Here is a 12,326-nt window from a genome sequence, read left to right as displayed (position 1 = left end):
TTCTGCTGGGCTCCAGGGCCAACCTCAAAGCTCCATCTGTTACCAATTACAGGTCCACACAGATGCAGCGCTGTCTCCAATGGTCAAACTGTGAGTTTAAATGTTCGAGGTGATGTCTTTAAGAAAAAAAAAGAGAGAGGCAGGCAAATCTATACAAATCAGTTCGTTCCCTCTTTGCAAACTTACTTTGAAACTTACATTTTCAATTTAAGAAAAAATGTCAAAGGGTTCCCGACGTTATATGGAATCGTTTTAAGAAGGTAATAACAAGGATAATTTATCTACTTGATATTAAGACCCCTTGAAGTATCCAAAAAATATATAACATATTTTATTTATGAAAAGTTATTTTGGGTCTTACTGCTATTAACCCAAACAAACGCATTGAATAACATATTCATTAGATGGAACAACAGATAGTCCCAAAAACATATCAAAGTGAAGTTTGTTCTGAAGTGTCTCTCCTATATCTAAGGGATATAAGAAATGTCAGGAAACATATACATACATGCATATACATATACATATATATGTGTATGTGTGTATCTAACCCCATATTTTTGGCATTAAACAGTCTCCATATATACTTTCATTTTTTTAAACGGGTATGGGACCTCGGTCTTGTGAGGCCTGTGGGTTTCCTAGAGCAAAACAACTGACATGCACATGCTCGTGAGAGTCTCATCTTTCAACCTCTTCATAATAGCTTGAAGGTCAAACCATTCGGAAGCTACAGACGCTTTTGTAAGAAGACCGATTTTTGGAATGTCTCATGGTCTGACAAACACTGCTCCAGCTCTGTCACCTTTCACCGCAAATGCAGAAGTGCAACATAGGCGGATGCAGTAGATTGAGACTCACCCAATGCAATAAAAAAATATATCTCTGTCTTAAACTGATAGATTTTATTGGGATTTTTATTTATTATGCTAATTAGATTTCCGCAGGGGCGCGGACATCGACTTTAGCGGGATTGATCAAGCGGTTGATTTTCCACATATTCCAGCAGGAGTCAACGACAAAACGACAGAGGTCATTATGTAGAGTAGAAGCAGCCTCTCGGGAGCGCTGTGCTTGGACCGGGCACACAGAACGTCTAGATTGAGACACATTCTGCAGGAGTGGGATCCAGGGCCAGGCCTCGAGGAAGCGCATTTCCTGAGGAATTAATAGGGGCAGTGTGCTCACGGGGCAAACCAAGGAACGCCGAGTGCGAGAAGGGAAATGACAGGGGAAGGGAAATGACAGGGGCTGGGACTCGATCGACCTCTGAGCAACCTGGGCGCGAGACTCTCTCAGACAACATTACTCCAATATTCTGACTCGCCTCAAGCTTGAGGTTTTACCTCAAAAATACCCTTACAAGATTTAACCAAAGACATAACATCTCTCCCCTATTTATCAGGCACACATTTGTACACCTGTCCTCTGGTCTATCCACATATTTGTAGAATAACGTTGAAGAGCGAAATATCATCCAAATCATAAACACTTAGGATAATTACAATTTTAAGGTGAAAGTGCAGAAGCGTTTGGGTATCAACAGTCAAGAAAATATTCACAAAGTATAGGGCCAACTAATATATCAAATAACAGGTTTTATTGTATTTATATTCTTAAATACATATTTCAAATGATTGCACAAACGTTGAATGAAATCTATAAAATATTTTTGGGTCATTTTACAAATGACAGACGGATAGACTTAATTTGGGACAGAAAAGTGACGAAACAATTATTTCCAGAGGAGTTGTAATATTCCTTCTAACGTGTAGTAGCGACTGTAGAGCACTGTGTGGTCTGGAGTGCTCAGCTGATTCCCTAGGTTTGCATTGATTTACAGGACGTGGTTTTATGTGTTTGTAGTATTCTTCATGAGTTGGATGTCAGCATCAACTTTCTCTTTCACCAGCTCCTAAAGAGTACAATAGTGGTTTAGTTTAGAAACAGATATTATGTACTCTTAACCTACATAGTAGCCTAAATATGAATTTACAAACACTGACAACCAAACAGTTTATAGATTCTGGGAAAAAAGGTTGAAATACAAAAGCCCTAAGACAAAAATAAGGGAAATAATGGAATCTGCATCAAATCTGTTCAGATAACTGCATTCTCTTTATTTAGTCATGTTGATGTCATTTACTGTGTTGGTAAGTGGGAGATTTGTCCAAATTGGTTGGTTTAATCAGAGTTTAGCTACTTCTTATTCCTCTATTAGGCTCATAACCAGGTATAAAGCATTAGTTTTGCTACTTAAAAGCTGCTTAATTTCCCCAGTTTAAGTTGTGTTTAAAAAAGTGGACTGACTACACAAGAGGCTGGCTGGGAAGAATGTCATCAAAGAAGACCAGCATGCTGTGCATCTCCAGTCCCACCACACACACACACACACACACACACACACACACACACACACACACACGCACGCACGCACGCACGCACGCACGCACGCACGCACGCACGCACGCACGCACGCACGCACGCACACACACACACACACACACACACACACACACACACACACACACACACACACACACACACACACACACACACACACACACACACACACACACACACACACACACACACACACACACACACACACAATATGGGGGGAAGGTTAGTGTTAGGTTATTGTTAGTGTTAGGACATACAGTGTACAGTTCATACCCCTTGACTCATTCCACATTTTGTTGTGTTACAGCATTTCGCTGATATTTTTTTCTCTCTCACCAAGTATTATTGAAAATTAAATACAGAACAATCTAATTTACATAAGTATTCACACCCCTGAGTCAAAACTTTGCAGAAGCACCTTTGGCAGAAATTACAGCTGTGAGTCTTTCCAGGTAAGTCTCTAAGAGTTTTCCACCTGGATTTGTGCAACATTTGCCCATTATTCTTAAAAATCAAATTCAAGCTCTGTCAAATTGGTTGTTGATCATTGCTAGACAACCATTTTCAGGTATTACCAAAGATTTTCAAATAGATTTAAGTCAAAACTGTAACTCGGAATATTCACTATCTTCTTGGTAAACCTCTCCAATTTAAATTAGGGCTTGTGTTTTAAAGGTGAATTAATCTCCCAGTGTCTGATGGAAAGCAGACTGAACCAGAATTCCCTCTAGGATTTTGCCTGTGCTTAGCTCCATTCTGTTTCTTTTTTACTTTGAAACACTCCAGAGTCCTTAATTCCTACAAGCACACCCTTAACATGATGCAGCCATCACTATGCTTGAAAATATGGAGAGTGGTACTCCGTAATGTGTTGTATTGGATTTGCCCCAAACATAAAACTTTGTATTGAGGACAAAAAGTAAATTACTTTGCCACATTTCTTGCAGGATTACTTTAGTGCCAAAATTGCAAACAGAATGCATTTTTTTGAATATTTGGATTCTGTTCCGGCTTCCTTCTTTTCACTCTGTCAATTAGGTTAGTATTGTGGAGTAACTATAATGTTGTTGAGCCATCATCAGTTTTCTCCTTTCACAGACATTAAACTCTGTAACTGTTTTAATGTCATCATTGGCCTCATAGTGAAATCCTTGAGTGATTTCCTTCCTCTCTGGCAACTGAGTTAGGAAGGACACCTGTATATTTGTAGTGACTGGGGGTATTGAGACACCATACAAAGTGTAAATAATAACTTCACCTTGCTTAAAGGGATATTCAATGTCTACCAACAGGTGCCCTTCTTACAGATAAGTATATATGTGGCAAAGAGGTGAGGTTGTAATGTAATGAAAAATTATAATGTTAAACACTATTATTGAACACAGAGTGAGTCCATGCAACATATTATATGACTTGTTAAGCAAATGTTTACTCCTGAACATATTTAGGCTTGCCATAACAAAGTTGTTGAATAATTGACTCAAGACATTTCAGCCTTTCAGCCATTTCAGCCATTTCGATTGTTAAAAATAAAATTAAAAATGTTTAAAAAACATAATTCCAGTTTGACATTATGGGGTATTGTGTGTGGACCAGTGACAATTCATTTTAAATTCAGGCTGTAACACAACAACATTTTGAAGCTGTCAAGTGGTGTGAAAACTTTCAGAAGGCACTGTAGACAAACACACTATTCAGGATAAACTTCCACACTCCATCCCTCAGGTGGCAGCAACCGGATCTAGGTGCTGAGCCAAAGCTAGATAAGCAAATCAAGTGCTGTCAATTAAGATCGTCAGGGTCCCACTGTCCCTAGACCTGAGGTAAGGTTTCTGTCTCTTTCAGCCCATGTCTCTTTCACCCCATAGGGGTGTCAGGGTAGCCTAGTGGTTAGAGCGTTGGACTAGTAATCGGAAGGTTGCAAGTTCAAATCCCCAAGATGACAAGGTACAAATTTGTTCTTAACTGACTTGCCTAGTTAAATAAAGGTAAAAAAAAAAAAAAAAATGTGCATCCAACTCCTTCCTCAAATGCTGATTTCTCACATAAATGAACACATTAACTTAGGTTACAGAAACAGTGTTAAAAGTAGGCTGTCTAGTCGGTTCCAAAACAACACAAACAGACACACACTGTTTAAAGTGCAACACCCACCTCAAAAGTGATCTTTGCTTTCCAGACTAACTTTGTCATTGCTGTCACCATTCCTGGAGAGACAGAGAAAGGAAGAAGGAGAGAGAGAAACAAAAATATCTCAGTCATGTTTCATGGCCAGAGAATGGTGTTTAGAACAGAGTTCAGTAGAGACTTCCTATTGTAAAGACTTACGCTCCTCCACTATCTCTCAATATCAAACTCAACTCACTAGGATGTCTGTAGGATGTACACAGATAATCAGATCCTGTGTCTAACAAATTCAGATCCTGTGTCTCACTCTCTCTCACAACACACGCACACGCATACACACACACACGGCAGTATCCCCTCTCTCAGGGAAAGGGAGGTCACAAAGTCTCACTGGCCATCAATCCCAGACTCCCCCGATTCTCCCCCCTCCCTCTCATCCAGACGGCCCCTATCGGTGCCAGAGCATGATGAATTGTGGGACTTCAGTGGTGTAACCCCCTCCCTCCCTCATCCCCTACTTGCTCCCTCCTCTGTTTCCCTGTTGTGTTTTGCACTAGGTTCACAATCCACTGAGACCCTGCCTGAGACCACCAAAGATACAACCTGGAAAAGACACCCTTCTCTCTCTCTGTATCCCTTACCCTTTCTGTTTGTCTCCTGACTTTCTTTTCTCACTCATTCTTTTCTTATCTCACTCTCCCTCCTCATTTTAACAGTCTAAACATTTAAATCAAATCAAATCAAATTTGATTGGTCACATACACATGGTTAGCAGATGTTATTGCGAGTGTAGTGAAATACTTGTGCATCTAGTGCCAACAGTGCAGCAATATCAACAAGTAATCTAACAATTCCACAACAACTACCTAATACACACAAGTAACGGGATGGGATAAGAATATGTACATATAAATACATGGATGAGCAATGACCAAGAGGACTATGCAAGATGAAATAAGTGGTATAAAATACAGTATATACATATGGGATGAGTAATGCAAGATATGTAAACATAATTATTAAAGTGGCATTAATAAAGTGACAAGTGATCCCTTTGTTAGAGTGGCCAATGATTTCAAGTCTGTATGTAGGCAGCAGCCTCTCTGTGTTATTGATGGTTGTTTAGCAGTCTGATGGCCTTGAGATTTAAACTATTTTTCAGTCTCTTGGTCCCAGCTTTGATGCACCTGTACTGACCTCGCCTTCTGGATGGTAGCAACAGTGGCTTGGGTGGTTGTTGTTCTTGATGATCTTTTGGCCTTCCTGTGACATCGGGTGCTGAAGGTGTCATGGAGGGCAGGTACAGTAGTTTACCCCAGGTGATGCGTTGTGCTGACCGCACCACCCTCTGGAGAGCCCTGCGGTTGTGGACGGTGCAGTTGCCGTACTAGGCAGTAATATAGACTGACAGGATGCTCTAAATTGTGCATCTGTATAAGTTTGTGAGGGTTTTAGGTGACAAGCCAAATTTCTTCAGCCTCCTGAGGTTGAAGAGGCACTTTTGGGCCTTCTTCACCACACTGTCTGTGTGGGTGGACTATTTCAGTTTGTCCGTGATGTGTATGCTGAGGAACTTAAAAATGTCCACCTCCTCCACTGCTGTCCCGTCTATGTGGATAGGGGGGTGCTCCCTCTGCTCTCTCCTTTGTTTTGTTGACGTTGAGTGAGAGGTTGTTTTCCTGACAACAAACTTCGAGTGCCCTCACCTCCTCCCTGTAGGCTGTCTCATCATTGTTGGTGATCAAGCCTACTAATGTGTGCATGGCCACCCAGTCATGGGTGAACAGGGAGTACAGTTGGGGGCTGAGCACGCACCCTTGTAGGGCCCCAGTGTTGAGGATCAGTGAAGTTGAGATGTTGTTTCCTTGCCTGTTAGGAAGTCCAGGAACCAATTGCACAGAGCAGGGTTGAGACCCAGGGCCTCAAGCTTAATAATGAGTTTGGAGGGTATTGTGGTGTTGAATGCTGAGCTGTAGTTAATGAACAGCATTCTTACATAGGTATTCCTCTTGTCCAGATGGGATAGGGCAGTGTGCAGTTTAATGGCGATTGCATTGTATGTGGACCTATTGGGGCGATATGCAGATTGCAGTGGGACTAGTGTGACAGGTAAGATGGAGGGGATATGATCCTTGACTAGTCTCTCAAAGCATGATGACAGAAGTCAGTGCTACCGGGCGATAGTCATTCAATTCAGTTATCTTTGCTTTCTTGTGTATAGGAACAATGGTGACCATCTTGAAGCACATGGGGACAGCAGACTGGGATAAGGAGAGATTAAATATGTCTGTAAACACACCAGCCAGCTGGTCTGCGTATGCTCTGAGGACACGGTTTGGGATGCCATCTGGGCCGGCAGCCTTGCGAGGGTTAACACGTTTAAATGTCTTACTCACGTCGAGCATGGAGAAAGAGAGCCCACAGTCCTTGGTAGCGGGCCGCATCGGTGGTACTTTTTTATCCTCAAAGCAGGTTAAAGAATGTGTTTAGTTTGTCTGGAAGCAAAGACGTCGGTGTCCGTGACGTGGCTGATTTTATTTTTGTAGTCGGTGATTGTCTGTAGACCCTGCCTCATACGTCTTGTGTCTGAGCCATTCAATTGCAACTCCACTTTGTCCTTATACTGAAATTTCGCTTGTTTGATTGCCTTGCCGAGGGAATAACTACACTGTTTGTATTCGGCCATATTCCTGGTAATCTTTCCATGGTTAAATGTGCTGGATCGTGCTTTCAGTTTTGAGCGAATGCCACCATCTATCCATGGTTTCTGGTTAGGGTAGGTTTTAATAGTCACAGTGGGTACAACGTCTCCTATGCACTTCCTTATAAACTCACTTGCCAAATCAGCAAATAAATCTATATTATTCTCTGAGGTTAACCGAAACATGTCCCAGTCCGCGTGATCAAAACAATCTTGAAGCATGGATTCCAATTGGTGTTACCAGCGTTGAATAGTCCTTGTCAGGGGTACATCCTGTTTCAGTTTCTGCCTATAGGAGGGGAGAAGCAAAATGGAGTCGTGGTCTGATTTGCCGGACGGAGGGCAGGGGAGGGCATTGTATGCATCACTGAAGTTAGAGTAGCAGTCATCCAGTGTTTTGCCAGCCCGGGTACTACTATCAATATGCTGATAGAATTTAGGTAGCCTTGTTCTCAAATTTGCTTTGTTAAAAATCCCCAGCTGCAATAAATGCAGCCTCAGGGTATATGGTTTCCAGTTTGCATAGAGTCCAGTGGAGTTTCTTGAGGGCTGTCGTGGTATCGGCTTGAGGGGGGATATACACGGCTGTGACAATAACCGGCGAGAATTCTCTTGGGAGATAATAAGATTGTCATTTGATTGTGAGCATTTCTAGGTCAGGTGAAAAGAAGGACTTGAGTTCCTGTATGTTGTTACAATTTCACCATGAGTCATTAATCATTCTTCTTCTTCCCTGAGAGATGTTTATTCCTGTTGGCGCGACACACAAAGAATCCCGGTGGCTGTACCAACTCCGACAGCATGTCCCCTGAGAGCCATGTTTCTGTGAAACAGAGTATGTTACAATCCCAGATGTCTCTCTGGAAAGCAACTCTTGCTCTATTTCCGTCTACCTTGTTAACTAGAGACTGGACATTAGCGAGTAATATACTCGGAAGTGGTGGGTGTTGTGCGTGCCTTCGAAGTCTGACCAGAAGGCCGCTCTGTCTAAGTCTTCTGCTGCAAAGTTGTTTTGTGTCAGCCTCTGGAATCAGTTTGAATACCCTGGGTGGTTCGAACAAAGGATCCGCTTCGGGAAAGTTGTTTTCTTGGTCGTAGTGCTGGTAAGTTGACATCGCTCTGATATCCAATAGTTCTTCCCGGCTGAATGTAATGACACTTAACATTTTTTGGGCTAGCAATGTAAGAAATAATACATAAAAAACAAAATACTGCACAGTTTGTTAAGGACTGGAAGCCAGGATACCCTGTCTGTTGGTGCCATCTTGCTTAATTAGTTGTTATCCTAAAAATCAATGTGTATCTTTGAATCGTACACAAGTTTCTTGAACAACCCAGTTAAATTCTCACACTTATTGTTAAGATTTAGATTTACAGTTGATTATGTGGTTACATATTTATAGAAAGAGAGTATGTGTCAGTCCCAATATGCTCATGTCCATGGCTAACTAGAGAAGTGAACTTATAAAGGCAGAGCGGTCTTTTTTTTCTGACAATAAAACGCTTGAAAATGTCTGTTTCTGGGTGATCTTATTACAGAGGAACGCTACATCAGCCTTAGACTAGCCTGGTCCTACTCAGGGACACGCATACTTCAGCCTTTTATAGACCAGGGACCCACATCTCTGAGCTGCTCCACAGCCCTCAATCATCATGTCTAACAGTCTCAAACACACATGCAAATACACACACTCGTATCACACGTGCACACACAAACTTTGTTGCAGTTGATTCATAAAATCTTTAGTCAGTTATTTTATTTTTTATTTGTATAACCTTTTTCAGTGATATTAGTCTTCACATCAGACATCTGATAAAAGCTATTGTCCTCTTTTAGTAGTCAGTTCACAAAGTCCGTTTGCAGTCCTAGAGAGTTACACTACATTAATCACATTCAGTTGGGTTCCAGTGCTATAAACAGCCACATTTATAGACTTATTATTACAGCAATGAACATAATTTATCATTTAAGTATCATAATTATATAACGTTACATAATTATATGAATTATAGAAGTTTTTAATGGAGTGACTCTATAATAACATTAATTATGTTCTATTTTAAAAGGAGAACATTTTGAACGTGAAATTAATATCAGCTGTATTTATCACGAATAACGAAGGGTTTCAAGGTGAGTCCACCCCAATTGATTTCAAACTTTAAAAAGCACTTGAAACCTCCTAAAACATTTTATAACCAGCCTGCTATCTGTTATAAAGCACAAACAAACATATGTCTAGAACAAACCTTTATGAATTAAAATAATAGGTGAGATACTACATTCTCAGATGAGACATATTAAAGTGAAATGGCATTATTCAAAATATCCTACAGCCATGTTGAGATCTGGGCAAAATAATGATGAATATAAACATTGTGAAGGGAAGGAGGGGATATATAGGGGAAAACCCTCCTTATATGGAATCCCAGCCACTCCAGGGACTGACTCACTATCATAGAATTAGGAATTAAAATACTTAATCATTTTCTAGGAGTTCTATGCTCACTATAATATCCCATGCAGTGTCATGATGTGGCCAGAGGTGGCGTTGCTGAGGGCTAGTATTAATACTGCATCATCATGCCCTACCTCAGCATGACAACCATGATAATCCACATCTGCCTGAGATTCTGACACATCTGCCTGAGATTCTGTACACTTCTGTTCCTGCATCTCTATGATTGGTCAGTGAGAAGAGAAGTCCATATTTTTGTTAGACCTTTGATACAGTATCTTTATACTGATATTGAGCTTTCAAATCAAACACTGAAGTCCACATTGAGAACACACACTTTGGATTCAGTGCTCCTGCATTGCTCAGCATCTCTAGACATTTTCTAACAAGCGGAAATCACAGATGAGGGGTCATATGTCTATTACACAATTATAAACACACTTACACGCCTGCAGAAAAACTCTACCTTCTCAGAGATTTAAAACAAGAGCGTTCTGTGCGGCCGAGCCAGCTTACCCCTAACAGACAGAGCATACATGTACCGAATAATAACAAGAACTACTAACAGATGGGGAACAATATAATCTTCATATGGATCCGATTTGGAACAGAACCCAGGTTTGTGGTATATCCTGTTTAAAATAGTGCACATGTCTGGAAATATGCAACAGTGATAATAACAGAAATGCGTTCTAGGTTATGTGCTATGTTTAGACTGCTCTCTGAAGACATAGTGGGATTTGAGTAAATAGTATGTTTGTAGGAACTTTCAAATGAATGTGATAAAGGTACAGTTCAGGGCAAATATATTGGCACCCTTGCACTTTTTTAAAGTAATTCCCGATTTCTTAAAAAAGTAAATAAAATAAAGTAATACTTGTTATTGGATTTCTAACCTTGCAGAACCCATTCGATTTTTGTAAACTTAAATAAATGTCAACTTAAGTCTACAATATTCATTTAGAAAATGAAGACAAATGGCATGGACAAAATGATTGGCACCCTTGAGCTTGCTGTCCCTTTCTACTGGACGTTTGGCACAGTAGCAAACTGCTCAAATTCTTCTGTTTGAGGTGTGCCCTCCACCAACTTCTGTTTTCATCTCTCGCCATAGATTTGGCATGTTATTCAGATCTGGACTCTTCGCCGCATCACTCCAGAACAGTCTTTTTTTTGAACCATTCCTTGTTGTTTTTGATGTGTGTTTTGGGTCATTGCTCAGCTGGAAGACACACCACCTTCAATGGAGACCTAGTCTTTGGACACTGGGTTCAACATTGGACTCCAAAACACCTGATCAAGGCCCCCAGTACCATAGGCAGCAAAGCAACCCCACAACATAATCAAACCTCCCCACGTTTGATTGTAGAGAGGGTGTTCTTTTCATTGAATGTTTAATTTGGTCGTCAGTAACGACAGCGCTGATCTGTATTGCCAAAGAGATCAGATTTAGTTTAATTGATCGAAATAACATTTTCCCAGGATTTATGCTTGTTTAGGTTTGGTTTTTGAGAAGTTTAATCAGGCTTTCTTATGTCTCCTGCAGCAGAGGGATCCTCCTATTTTTTGTTTAACAATAACTAAATGAAGCATTCAAAGAAAACAATTGCACTATGTGCGAAATAACCTCAATGCCACAAACAGTTGCCGAACCATCATCAATATCATTGTCATCACCATGGTCACCATCATCGTCGTCGACACCTGAATCCCACTCCTCCTCCTCTTCGCCCTCCTCACCATCATCTTCTCTACTATTAAAGGTGTAAACCACTCTCTGAACGTGATCGCGGTCGATATAGGCCACAGTTGATTAAAGCACTCTGAGTTAGCATGTAAAGCTAAGGCATTCCAGTGTCACTGAAAGGCCTGTTAATAAATCCCTGGCTGATTCACAGCAGTGGCTACACACTCACTATAGTCCCGAGGTGAAGTACACATGTGTTCATGGGCTACATACACTGGGAAGTTGTATTTCTCACATACACACCCAGACCCAGTCTCTCTGAGAGCTGGCAAAAGAGGTCTGGGTTACAGACCCGTTGTAGAGGAACATCAAACATCCTCAGAGAGGACACATACACAGGGGACAGGCTCTGAGGCTTTGATCTGGCTTGGAGAGGTCTGTAACAGTAGCTCTGGTATTTGTATGACTGTGGACATGAGGATGGATACAGAGACATCCAACAGAGAGACAGAGCAGTAGAGAACTCTGTGAGAGTTTGGACTCTGAGAGTCTGGAGTGAGTTTGTGTGTGTATATTTGTGTGTGTGTGTGTATTTATGTGTGTGTGTGTGTGTGTGTGTGTGTGTGTGCATGTGTGTGTGTGTGTGAGAGAGAGAGAATATCTGGAACCCACGGTCTCAGCTCCCAAGGTTAGACTCAGATGACCAGACCATAAGTTGAAAGGAAGTGTTTTGTGTGTTTGTTTGAGGATGTATAGTAGTTGGTTGTGTGAGAAAGTTCAGTTGTGAAACAGTTAATTAGCATTTTGGCCCAGGTGTAAGCAAGGGTTTGACGCTGTGAGAAAGAGAGTGAGAGAAAGAGGGAGAGAGAAAGCAAATGAAAGAGAGTTCAGGTATGCAGGTGTGGATAAGTGACAGCTCTTCATTCCTTTCCACTCTACCGATAAGTTACTC

At 41.1% G+C, this 12,326-nt stretch overlaps 1 long non-coding RNA gene across 1 annotated transcript in view; it reads right to left on the bottom strand.

The window, feature by feature from the left end:
* Positions 1–1,598: 1,598 nt before the first annotated feature.
* The window catches only part of LOC109897651 (uncharacterized), a 30,724-nt gene continuing 19,996 nt past the window's right edge, over positions 1,599–12,326 (bottom strand). Inside the window, exons 3-4 of the long non-coding RNA XR_002256252.2 lie at positions 4,558–4,610; positions 1,599–1,915 (exon numbers count right to left, since the gene is read on the bottom strand). This is a non-coding gene — a long non-coding RNA (uncharacterized LOC109897651). The remainder of the gene's footprint in view (positions 1,916–4,557; positions 4,611–12,326) is intronic.

Source organism: Oncorhynchus kisutch, linkage group LG10 (genome assembly GCF_002021735.2).
Source record: "Oncorhynchus kisutch isolate 150728-3 linkage group LG10, Okis_V2, whole genome shotgun sequence".
NCBI classification, from domain to species: Eukaryota; Metazoa; Chordata; class Actinopteri; order Salmoniformes; family Salmonidae; genus Oncorhynchus; species Oncorhynchus kisutch.
This window is presented reverse-complemented; position numbering and strand designations above follow the sequence as displayed.